Source organism: Dendrobates tinctorius, unplaced genomic scaffold (genome assembly GCF_039654945.1).
Source record: "Dendrobates tinctorius isolate UK_male_01 unplaced genomic scaffold, ASM3965494v1 ptg000177l, whole genome shotgun sequence".
Taxonomy (NCBI): domain Eukaryota; kingdom Metazoa; phylum Chordata; class Amphibia; order Anura; family Dendrobatidae; genus Dendrobates; species Dendrobates tinctorius.
In genome coordinates this window covers 4988961-5001426 of record NW_027361844.1, presented here as the reverse complement: position 1 = coordinate 5001426, position 12466 = coordinate 4988961, and the positions used below count along the sequence as shown (strand labels likewise).

The 12466-nt window shown below is 44.4% G+C and overlaps 2 protein-coding genes across 6 annotated transcripts in view; one reads left to right on the top strand and one right to left on the bottom strand.

Annotated features, from left to right (window-relative positions):
* The window catches only part of STRADB (STE20 related adaptor beta), a 122388-nt gene extending 122183 nt beyond the window's left edge, over positions 1-205 (bottom strand). Inside the window, exon 1 of one of the 2 annotated variants that reach the window (XM_073551502.1) lies at positions 88-205. The gene's annotated coding sequence lies outside the window, so the exon portion shown is untranslated. Of the gene's footprint in view, positions 1-58 lie in introns of both variants that reach the window. The other variant, XM_073551501.1, reaches the window with a different exon arrangement.
* A 22-nt stretch (positions 206-227) lies between these two features.
* Positions 228-12466, top strand: part of TRAK2 (trafficking kinesin protein 2) — a 93852-nt gene continuing 81613 nt past the window's right edge. For 2 of the 4 annotated variants that reach the window (XM_073551495.1, XM_073551494.1), the window contains exon 1: positions 229-366. The gene's annotated coding sequence lies outside the window, so the exon portion shown is untranslated. Of the gene's footprint in view, positions 367-12466 lie in introns of all 4 variants that reach the window. The other 2 variants (XM_073551493.1, XM_073551496.1) reach the window with 2 other exon arrangements.

Genomic DNA, 12466 nt, shown 5'->3' with positions numbered 1-12466 from the left:
AAAACACCGACATGTCGCCGAATTCTAGAACTATTATAACTCCACAGTCGATACATACTGGGCTCATTCTTTCATTGCGCCATTTACCTTCCTTTTGTCTGTTATGTTCCCATATACTAATCCAACGCTGGTCCTTGTTGCCCATAACAAATATGGCGACTCCAGCTTCCGGCGTTTTCCTTTTTTTGAACTGACATTTTTTCTACAGTGAATTGATCGACAGCTTACAAGGGAGCGAGTCTATTGGACCAGTAAAGCGTGACGTCATGAGTACAGTCTCCCTGGTGAGCTTGGAGGAAGGCCCGCCTTTTGGAGCAGCAAGGAGGAAACCGGAGCCCGGGAGCAGCCGGTGCGGTGGCCGTGAAGGTCGGTGCTCAGTCTTGCTTTGCTCTGGGTGTATGTGCAGCTCATGTATATATATAGCTATCCAGCCTGTATATATATTGCGCCTCGCCCTCATATCACAGGAGTCACCTCTGCCATGTTGTACAAGCTTTGGGGGGCCATTAATGTCCTCTGTGCAGGGTCTGTATGGTGCCTGCTGGATCAGTTGTGACACCAGTGGGGATGCTGTGACCTCGGTCACCTTTATGGCTGCTCGTTGGTCATTGGTGACGATATTCCCTGTTATCCTATGTCTCGTTATGATGTCATACGTGTCCAGGCAGGAAGGAGTTAATGCACATGGAGCCCACCGTAAAGATGGATTCGCTGTTTGGGAATTACCACTGATCCTCAGTGTGATGTGATGATCGCCGCGTGCGGAGATCCCTGGATGGGCAGTCAGCAATCCTCTTTTTCTTGCCCTTATAAACTCCGAACTTTTTATTTTTTTTCTCCTGTTGTTAAAATATTTCTCACTCTTGTTTTTAGAAAGTGTATATGGTGCGATCCAGAGCGCAGATCGTGTAATAATGGCAACACACAGGCTCCCTTTCCCAGGCTAGGACTGACCATTCCTTTTTGATAGGTTGATCGCTCTCTGTCCCAATTGTACACCCCTCCTGCCTGCCTCGGCACCATCCACCTGAGCTGTATTGGCCTACATCTCTGTCAGCAACTCCTCTCTCCCCTCAGAACAATTAGTTTGGGGTGTTTCGAAACCCAAACTTTCGTACCACCTCAGGACACCCCACACGCTGCATGGTCTCTTGGCAGATTTTGTCAGCATTACCTAAGGTTAGGTTCACACATATTTCGTGCAGAGCGTTGGGGTTTCTATAATAGTATTCCTATTTTCTAATAGTCTTTTATTCTCTGATTGTGGATGTAATATTTGTTAATTCTGTTTTTTTTCTACATGATTATGGGGTGGCCAGCGTGCTTGAGCTCTTAACCAGGTATGGAGCTATGGTTTATATGGAGGGCAGTAGGCTGCAGGTGACTCGTTGGCGTCTTTTGAGAGAGTTTACTAGGCATGCTGTGATCTTCTCGTGGATCATTGTGCAGGGAGGAGGGAAGCTGTAATCATCACCCCCCCCCCCATTTATATAGTTTTATAATTGATATGGCTGGAATATACTTATCCTTAGTATATCCATGTGTAGTAGAATTTTTTTGCAGACACTTCTGGGACTTTCATGTGAATGTGCAATGCAGAAATCCATGGATGTACAGCAGTCAGATGAATGGAGGATGACATTTTTTGCATGGAATTTGCCACATGTGAACTTTCCATCAGATCTTTTAAAATGACTGCAATCTTGTTTTAAAGGCTTGTGGTCTGTTCCATAATTCATTTTAAGAGTATGTGCACATGGAGATTTGTGGTGCTGGTTCACTTTCTATTTCTGGTTGTCTTTTTTGAGCATTTTTTTTCCCGCTACAGTTTTTGAAAAATGCCAGCGGGGGGAAACAATGTCACTTCTTTGAAGAGACTTGGGATAAGAGAAAACAAGGGCGGGGGCGCAGACATAGGGCTTCACCTGGTATAAATCAATTAAAATATAAAAGTACTCTGGAGTACTCACCCTTTATGGGTTGTGTTCAGACACAACCACTCTCAATGTTTGTTGCAGTCATATAGCTGCTGCAGAGCTCGTGCAGGTGGACAGCGTCCACTAGGTATCATAAGTTGAGGATCCAAGAAAAGCACTTCTGAGCATCCGCGCTGCTTTAGTGATAAGAATTCTTCAGAAATCCATATCACTAAAGCAGCGCGGATGCTCAGAAGTGCTTTTCTTGGATCCTCAACTTAAGAGACTTGGGATGGAATTCACTCATACACAACAGTTACTGGCCACTCAGGAGACTACAAAAACCTTTCAGGAAAAAAAGTTCAAAACAACTTCAGGAATTGAAAAACTTGTCCAAAAAGTCCCCAAAGAAGGCGTGTTTCCTAGCGGCATGCGCATAGAGTTGTTTCATAGCTTGATTGCACAGGGCGACTCCACTCCAGATGCACACTGAACGGTTTGTAATAGATGGCTCAGTGCACGGAGGCTGTCATTGTTCTCGGCAGCGCCACTCCTGTTTATATTGGAAAATGCACCGCCGAGAACGATGGGCTTTTATACAGGATAAAGGATCGCTTCACCTAACGAACGAGAATCTTGCTCGTTCATCAGGTGATCAGCAGCTTGGTTAGACAGGATGAGTATGGTGACATGACAGTTCCTAGGAAAGCTTGCTTACAATAATCTTACAGTAAAATTTAACCATAAGGCCTTAAGATGTCTTGTGGTCAGATTGGTTGAGAAGTACCACAAGATGACTTTTGCCTCAGTCGGCAAAATGCCTGCTTCCCTCTCTACCGTAGGTACTTGCACAGCGGCCAGGCTTGCGGTCAATCAGTCAGTGTCAGCGTTCCTTGTGGGTTGGAGTGAACAGGACAAGCAGTTAGCTCCACCCGGTGTGCTCGCTATGAGTGGACCCGCACTTTGGCCTTCCTCCTTGTACGCTCCTAGACAGCCTTCAGAGACTCCGACTTCTTTAGTCATAATCCTTGCCGCTGCTCGTTGGATGCTGGTTTGCTGCCCGTAGTTGCTGGCCTGCACTGTGTGTCTTGGGTAGGAGTCTGGTGGCTGGAGGTATTAGGTTCATTAAGTTCAGACATACTGTGGGGGTACGGGGTGAGCGGGCACACCGGGGAGTTCATTCTACCAAAGGCTTGGTACTTTGTGTTTTGAGTGTATGCATTCCAGCTCATCCCATGGTTGCTGTCTGGGTAGGGGGGTGTAGGGCAATGGGGTCTCTTATTATATTTATTGCCTGGGTCCTATTATAAGCCCCTGGCTGTTGGTATAGAAAGCCTCCAGGACAGACAGTAACCCTTGCATGTGCTGCAGTGCATTTAATAATCTCATAATAAGCTTCTTACGATTATAAGATTATTAAAGGGGTTGTCCAGTAGTGACTGCAGACATTTGTTCCAACCCTCGACAACCCCTTTAATAATCTCAAAATAATAAGCCGATTATTAAATGCAGTGCAGGTCATGTCAGGGTTACTTTAAACCAAAAAAATAAGGAGAATATCAGTACCCATCAGTAGCCAGGGTTACTGTCTGGGGGAAGACTAAGAACAAGCGATGATTATTACTGTATATCATAGATATTGCCTTACTTGGCTCCCCAAGACTGTAACCGTGATGTGCAGTAAGTAATCATATGTTAGTCCATTAGTTAGGCTGTGTGATTTTACACCAGCCCATTGCAGCTAGTAAATGACCACAGATCGGCTCCATGATTGCTGATCAGCAGTCTTTAAGTAGCCTCATTAGACAGTCAGTGTGAGCTTTAGATGTGTATAGAATTGCTCTGTGCTATAGACTGCCATTGTTCTCGGCAGCACAAGGCCTCTTTAGAAAGGATCGCATGCTGATGAGAACGAAGAGAAGCCGCTGCTCTGGCGCATGACCTCAGCGGAAGCCACTGTGGGGTCGGAGGTTTGGCTTACTCCATAGTGGCATTTAGGAGCACAGTGTATATGCTCGATTATCATGAACCAGCGTTTCTAGGAACAAACATTTTCTGATATTCTTGATTTGTAAGCAGGTTGCTGATCACCTAACGAACAAGCAAAACCCTTGTTAGGTGAAATCTAATTTTTGTTCTGCGCAAGAGCACTGTTCTAGGCAGCACATTGTCCTGGGTAAACAAGACTTGTGCTTCCTAGATTAATGGCACCCAACGCACATGGAACGATATATTACAGATCGTTCAGCACACATATGAAACTGAGTCAGCCTGTGGGAATAGGTTGTTAAAAGCCTGCCTACAGGCAAGCATGTTGGTGGTTGTTTGAGGGCTCAAACAGATGTCCGTGCAAATCGGTCCGAGCTTGGACTGTCTGCAGGTCTCCCAACCAGAACATGTCGTCTTCATATATTTTTATGAGGCTGTCATACTCAGTGTGGAAGAGCCACGGCCAGTCGATTCTTAGACCAACTTGCACTGACACTGCACAGCACACTGACTCTTACTTATGTAACCTCCACCACTTTGTGATACGTGCATATCTTTCATGGAAAGCTGGAAGTGCGGATGATCTACAGGATGGGCCATGTATATCTACTTGTGTGTCCCTTGTCTTACACATGTTTATTATACTTGTCTATATTTCCCCTTTTTACATGTAAAGCGTCATGGAATAAATGGCGCTATATAAATGCATAATAATATGGATACACCTAAATAAAATGGGAATGGTTGGTGATATCAACTTCCTGTTTGTGGCACATTAGTATATGGGAGGGGGAAAACTTTTCAAGATAGGTGGTGACCATGACGGCCATTTTGAAGTCGGCCATTTTGGATCCAACTTTTTTTTTCCAATGGGAAGAGTCAAGTGACACATCAAACTTATTGAGAATTTCACAAGAAAAACAAAGGTGTGCTTGGTTTTAACGTAACCTTAACGTAACTTTATTCTTTCATGAGTTATTTACAAGTTTCTCTTTGTTTACAGCCATTGACATGTCGCAGAGGTTAACACGTGAGGAGGTGATAGAAATTGTGTTGATGTCTGATGAACGCAGTATCCGGGTCATTGCAGCAGATTTCAATGCAAGACACCCTATGCAAGAAAACTGTCACCATTCCCATTTTATTTAGGTGTATCCATATAAATGGCCCACCCAAAAAAGTTTGCCTCATCACTGAACATAATGTTCTGTGTAAACTGAGGGTCCTGTTCCAATGTTTGTTTTGCCCATTCTGCAAATTCAGCGCACCGATCTGGCATCAGTCGAACATCCCTTCGGCGGATATTAGCTACTCACAAATGGCACCCTTACAAAATCCAGCTGCTGCAATGAGGATGACCCATACTCCTCCCGTGTTAACCTCTGCGACATGTCAATGGCTGTAAACAGAGAAACTTGTAAATAACTCATGAAAGAATAAAGTTACATTAAAACCAAGCACACCATTGTTTTTCTTGTGAAATTGTCAATAAGTTTGATGTGTCACATGACCCTCTTCCCTTGAAAAAAAAATAAAGTTGGATCCAAAATGGCTGACTTCAAAATGGCCGCCATGGTCACCACCCATCTTGAAATGTTTCCCCCCTCCGATATACTATTGTGCCACAAACAGGAAGTTGATATCACCAACCATTCCCATTTTATTTAGGCGTATCCATATAAATTGCCCACCTTGTACTTCAGATATAACCTGGTGTAGCTCAGGAGCAGTGCTGTAATAATCCAATAACGGGCAACATGCTGGGATATATGGCGCACAATACACTAGAGTGATGTACACTCCACACTATATACCCATTTGTGTATCTGTAGTACAATTTTAACATTTCAGACACCAGTTTTTGTCTTTTGCGGTTGTCTGGCAATAATACTAGCTGATTGTGACTAATGTGAGTTCAGGTGGATGGATCAAGCATTTTAGAGGTTGAATACAGTCCATACCGTGCGCCCTTCCCATGCATCAGTCGTTGACCTTCTCATATGCAGGGTACATGTGCGCGCTGCCCGTTGTACAATGCCATTACTGCTTCATCAATTCAAAGGACAATCGTATTGAGACTGATACCCGTTAACAAACAGTCCTGCCCCACTCCCCACTGATTCATCTGGGTGGAGGTCCTCACATACCTTTACCATACAGACTTCTGCAGGATTGCTGGGGCACCGGGCTGCTGAAGAGTGGCGCCATATGCCACAGAGTGGAGGTTGTTGTTGGCTTTATGGTGGAGTCGGGAACGTGAGGAAAGCAATAAAGATCGCACAGGACAATAACTGTAAACCTTCCCTGTGTATATGACGTGTTTATTATCACAAGGAATGTGATGGTTATATAACTGAAGGTGGCCATTTATGTTGGATCACAGCGCAAAACTGTATTTTATGTGATAAGGACGGGGAGGGAATTTCTAGTGTGAGTTTATGATCATTTCAAAGATTAAAAACTGGGATTATTTTTTTGTGTAATTATGACCTTTCATGACCTCGCACAGTGTCCTGGGCCCCTTAGACTTGTGTTAGGAGACATATGTTGCGTTCTCATGTGAGTGCGCTTGTGATGTCACCTCTGAGCCCGCGCCCCAGACATCTATTGCTATAGGGTCCCACTAGGGCAGTAAGAACCTGATGGGCAAGACCACGCTGGAGCTGGGGAGCGGCACTGTTGGCTGAACGTTAATCTGGCACAATTATGTGATCTGTATGGGCAGCGGGTATCACTCTCATGCCCGTCTATTGATATCCTCACAGACACTCTCGGCACCATTGAAAGAAATGTCCGGGGAGCTGAAAGCGAATGAGATGTATAGAGGGCCGGCTCGCCTCTAAAGCTCGCCATCCCGCCTGGTGTCCTCTGCACTATGGCAGGTGGCGCAGTGGCAGCACGCATCTCCTGGCGCTGACACATCTCAGTAATGTGCCAAAGTTAGAAGAATCACATGGACTTTTATAGAAGTTTACTAGAATCCTTTTAATTTATTATCAATCTAATATGGAATCTAGGGAACAAAATCTGTCAGAATAAAATGGATTTTTTTAAAATCAGATGAGTTCTGATCATCATTGTTCTACTTTTGTCCTTGTGATACTCCACCTGAAAACTCCAGTTTTGGGAATGTGTGCCAGTGATCAGTTGCCAGATTAGTGTAATTTCACTGTAATACTTGGTTAAAAAGAAGGCAAAGTAAAATCTCTGCCGTCATTCCATTGTGCCTGTACAAAAGCCCAGTTCTCCGGTTCTGATCGCTTTCTTGTGTATTTTAGAGACTTTTTGGCTTTAAAATCCTTTAAGCTCCCGCGACAAGCTTCTTATGAGACGAGAGTAATTAAGTGGACTTTAAAGTGGATAATCCTCGCCACTACTTGCTGAGCCAGGAGCGACACAAAAAGGAGGCTGGCACGCTGCTGGGCCAAGGCTTTATCCCAGCCCTGGGCTGGTGCGCCTGGCAGCCGCGATGCTTTGGGGAATAAGATGTCGCTGACTTTGGATCGTGTTTATTGTCACGCCTGTGAGTCTAATGCCCGGGAATACACCTCTTGTTATCGCAGACAGGATGTGCTGGCTGTCATTAGAGCTTTACTTGCGCTGTCACGTGGCGAGGGCTTGCTTTATTTTCAGCTGCATTGTGCGGTGATGGGCAGGAAGTGGCATGGGGAGAGCAAGGCACAAGGCAGACGTATGTATGCTGCTGGTTGTCAGGGCAGATCGTAAGCTTGTAGCATCCTATACGTCTCATGGAGCTGTGGATGACCACACACCGGACATGGTATACCAGAGATGGCGGCATATTGTAATTCATATGATGATAGCATTTTCTGCACACAACCTCCCCACCTGGTGCTGCCAATACACCTTTGTTTGTGGCTGCACTTTATACAATGAATGGCCTGTCATTCTCTCATTGCAGGGCTGTGATACCATGTAACTTCCCATGTGGCCAGCACAAATCAGAGATGAGTGATGTAAATGAGATGGCTCTGTGTGACTGCAGAGATTCAGAATCTATGTGATGGCAGCTGCTGTGCGGTCACCGCCAAGGGAGCAGATGCCAAGGGAATAGTGCATGAGATTAGTGGCAGAGCCTTTTTGTATCCAAGAGCAGATAAAGTTTGTCATTGGGGTCATTGGCTGCATAGAAAATATAGCTTTGCGTTTCCTTCCCCTTTTACAATAGTGTGTTTTTGTTTTTAATCCATATAATTTGGTTAAAGTTTTATCCAGAGAGAAACAGATCCGACAGTAAAGAATTACTTTATGATCGTTGTTCAGTTTTATAGATGTGATTTCTTCTATTTCCCAACTTTATTGCTTCTCTCAGCATATTCCAGCAGTGCATGGTAGCTGTACAACTCCTTAAAGGGCTATCCACACCGTCACACAATTTACTTGCGTGTTAAAATTTTCAGTTCTTGAGATATTTAAAACGTTTGTATACATCTCATTGTCTTTGAAACCAACGGCAGAACATGTGCAGGGCTTACAAGGTTTTTTTTTTCTATTGATCTTCTAATCAGGGCTGTGGAGTCGGTAAGCCACAGTTGCGACTCCAACTCCTGGATTTTATCAGGCTCCGACTCCTTCATAAATGGCCAATTCATAACAACAAATTTACTGTTGTAAAATATTAAACATCGTGCTTATTCAGTTTCTCACCATCATATAAGTAATCAGACCACTTAGAGCAAAAACTACATTTATTAGAATACAATTAGAATATAGCAAATAACTTTTATAAACTTTTCTAAACTGGAAGAAAATATGCAATAAACACTTTTATGCAGTTAATAAGAAGAAATCTATAAATTTGTCCTCAGAAAAAGTATTGCCTCTGTCAGATCCTCCTTCATGGATGCCCTCAAATCTGATCTAATTATTTTGAGAGCAGAGAACAACCTCTTTACACTAACTTGTGTTGGTGGCAAAGCAGTAACCACTCGGGCAACATCTCTGACAATGTCAGGATACAGAGGAATCGCTTGTTGCACTGTTATTTTTGATGAACGGTCAAATTTCTCAATTTCTTTTAGTGCACATGAAAAATTCTGCTGAAATGTACTGGCTGTGTTCCTTGATGGGGATGACTCTTCTATCGGGAACGCTTTGCACGGTCCTTGTGATCCAAATATTTTTCGAAATTAAATTCTTCATCAGTTGATGATGAGGGTGAAGATGTAGCAGGACGACCAAATTCTTCTTGTTCCTCCTGACTGTTCTGCAACCCTTTCATCCTTACTGCTATTTCAAACAGAGCTTCTTTTCCTTTACTTAGCTGTTGATCATCTAGAAGAATCCGATGCATTGGGTCTACATAAACAGCTGCCAAAAGAATGTTATTTTGTAATAGTAGCTCCTCTCTCCGTTTCATTGATGTAGCAATGCCACTTGCAATTAACCCTCCTCTTTGGGACAGGCGAAACATCAGGTTCTTCCACTCCTTTAAGAAAATACCTGGAGTTAAGTCCTCTGCTTGTAATTTTTTAGTCACTGTAAATGGGTGCTCTAGCAATTTTTCCAGCTCAGTCACCTGATTCCACTGACTTTCATTTAGCGTCAGTTGAGGGTTAGCCATGTCTACAAGAAAGGTTTTCAGTTCAACCAAGCGCTGAATCATTAAGTAAGTACTGCCCCATCGTGTGGCTTGATCAATAATTGCCCCTTTTCCAGCACGTCTTTTCAAAATTGAGTCAACTTTAGGGGTTCTGGCAACAGTAGCCAATTTTCTCACCTTGCCAATCCGTGCAGCAGCATGTCCTTCTTGCAGACTGTCTCTTATAGCCAGCTGTAGCGTATGCACAACACAGCGCATGTGATGAATGAAAGAACATATTGACACAGTTTCAACAAGATCATCTAAACTATCATGTTGCTGTTCATCTGAAGCAACTTCAGTTTGCTCCTCAGTTACAATACTGTGTTCCTCTATTTCAAACATTTCTGTGTCTGGACCCAGAATGTTCTAGCTTCTGGTCACCATCATTACTCTCATTCATTAGCTTAATAGTACTTATCATATTTGAAGCATTGTCAGTTACGACAGAAAGAACTTGCTCTTTTTTAAGTTCATAGTCTTGCAGAACCTTTTCCACCAAGACCTGGAGAAACTCACTGGTGTGATGAGCTTTGGTGTCTTTTACTGCCAATGTCTTGGTAACTATTTCATTTTTGTCACAAACAAATCGGACATTGATGGCAAAATAGTTCACTCTGTGACGTGTGCAGGCATCCATTTTAAGAAACAGAAATCGTCCCTTGAGAGTTTTTTTAAGTTCTTCCTTTTGTTTAAAAGCTTCTTCGATTACTAATTTTCTAATACTCTCTCTCTCCAGAGAAACACCAAGCTTGCGGGCCATTTCCCCATTCAGACACATAAAAGCTGGTCGTGAAAATAATGAAATAGGCACACTATCCTTTACAACAAGCTCTATGATCTGTTTTTTAAATGTATCTACTGTCATTGTCACAGTAACTTTGTCACTGACAAAATATCTTGCCACTGATGGCTGCAAAGTTCTCTGCTCCTTTGTTTGGCTGGAAGAGCTGGGCACTGGTTCATTGGTTTGGATGCAGTCTCTCTCATCCACTGCTTTCAGTACTTCTGGATGAAAGCGCTGTAAATGTCTCTTTAGATTAGAAGCTCTGGTAGGAGCATTTTTATCTTTGCCTGAATATGCACTCATCTTGGCTTCACAGCATTTGTTTTCGTCTGGATCATTTGTCATACACTGACAGACATAATGTTTTCTATCTTGAGTGATGGTGAAATGTTCAAATACAGCTGATTTAATGTGATGCTTCTTTGACATTCTCAGGTTTTTAATTCTGCATTCACAATCCAAATGACAATTGTTTTTCCTAAAAACAATTGTACAAAATTATTGTCAGGTCGTACAACTGATATAGTGGCCAGTAATACTGTTATTATTCCTCATGTACTCACAGTTAACTGATGCAAAGTTTGTTGAAAGGATAATACTTCTTACAGTCTTCCTCTTCTGAGTAGCAGGCAGCTGTGAGATGCTTGGAAGACACACACCTAGTATGATCTAGTCTAGAGGAGGAGCTTTACTACTAAGAATTTGCAACACATTTTCACTTTCAGTTTCATACATTGTAAGTAGGGGGGTTGGGGCAGCATGAGGTTAACCAAGTATAAGATTAGATAAGGGCAGTGGAGAACAGTGACACGCAAGAAGTAAGAAATGTCTCTATCTCCAGCAGAACTGCTTATCACTGTTGTTCATAGTTTGATAGAACATATATATTTGAGTAACATTTATAAAATTCATATGAAAGTTCAATTATGAAATATTAATACATTTTTTTAAAGCTGGAGTCGGTACATTTCTACTGACTCCGACTCCAACCAAAACTAACTCCGACTCCACAGCCCTGCTTCTAATCACTGTTTCTCTAGTCACCTTCCACGACAGCTACATCGGAGGTTGTCTTCCCCGCTCTAATAGGGACAGGAGCAGGAAAAGGTTAAATACCCCTCCCCTTCCTGCAACCACCAGTGTTTTCCTGTCCCCTATGGGGCATGAAGTGGTCTACGATGGTGCTGCCGTGGCCGGTGATCGGGAGCACCCCACGCCCAGTATCAGCTGGGATACCTGTCAGATCCCGGACAGCCGAGGTCGGGGGCCTTGCTCTCCTCCGGTGGCTGCTCCTGTCTCCGCCTGCATGGTGGGACTCGGGACTCTTCCGCCTCTCCTGCGCCTCCTTCGGGGGTAAAGCGAGGCGGTGATGTGCGCGCTGGGGTCCTCCAGATAGCTCCCCGGCTTCCTCCTCCGTGCTGCCGGTTCCTGGGGGCTCACGCTGACCGGGGGTGACGTTCTTCCACTTCGGGCGTTACTGGGCTTTCCACTGGGGCGCGCGTCGCTTAAGGGCACGCGTCACTTCCGGTCTGTCCCTATGCGTTCCACGGTGGAGCGCACGCGCGTGCCGGGGGGCGCGTTGCTCCTGGGACCAGCGGTCACATTCTGGGGCGTCCTCATGTGGTCCCCCCCATTGGGCCAAAGGGAGGAGGAGGTGCACAAATAACGCTGGACCCTCGATCTTTCAAGGTGCCAGTGAGGAGATCACCAGGTAAGACACCTGTCTGACACTGACTGTAGACGGTATGGACGGTGACAAGCCCTCTCTCTCTGCGTCGGCAGAGCCCAGCGTACCCCCTCCTACTGTAAGTAGCAGGCGTCGGCCCTGGCTATCCAGCATTATTTACTAAAATGGCGTAGCATCTCTCTCTCTCTCTAATATGGGGAGAAAAGGTCTCTGACCCTATGACAACCAGCCACAAGTGTAAAGTGTGTGCTGCCTGACTCCCTCGACATACGGGGAAAGCTCTGCCAGTCCTGTACGGAAAGGTTCTTCGTGCTGAGCAGCCCTCTCTCCTGGATAGCATCAAATCCCTCATGATATAGGAGGTTCACTTCTCCCAGACCGCCTCCCTCTAGGAGGAGGAAGAAAGCTCTTATAGAATCAGATTCAGACGAAATTCAGTCCTCGGATTCAGAGGACGCTAGGGAGATTGAGGGTTCCTCTTCCAC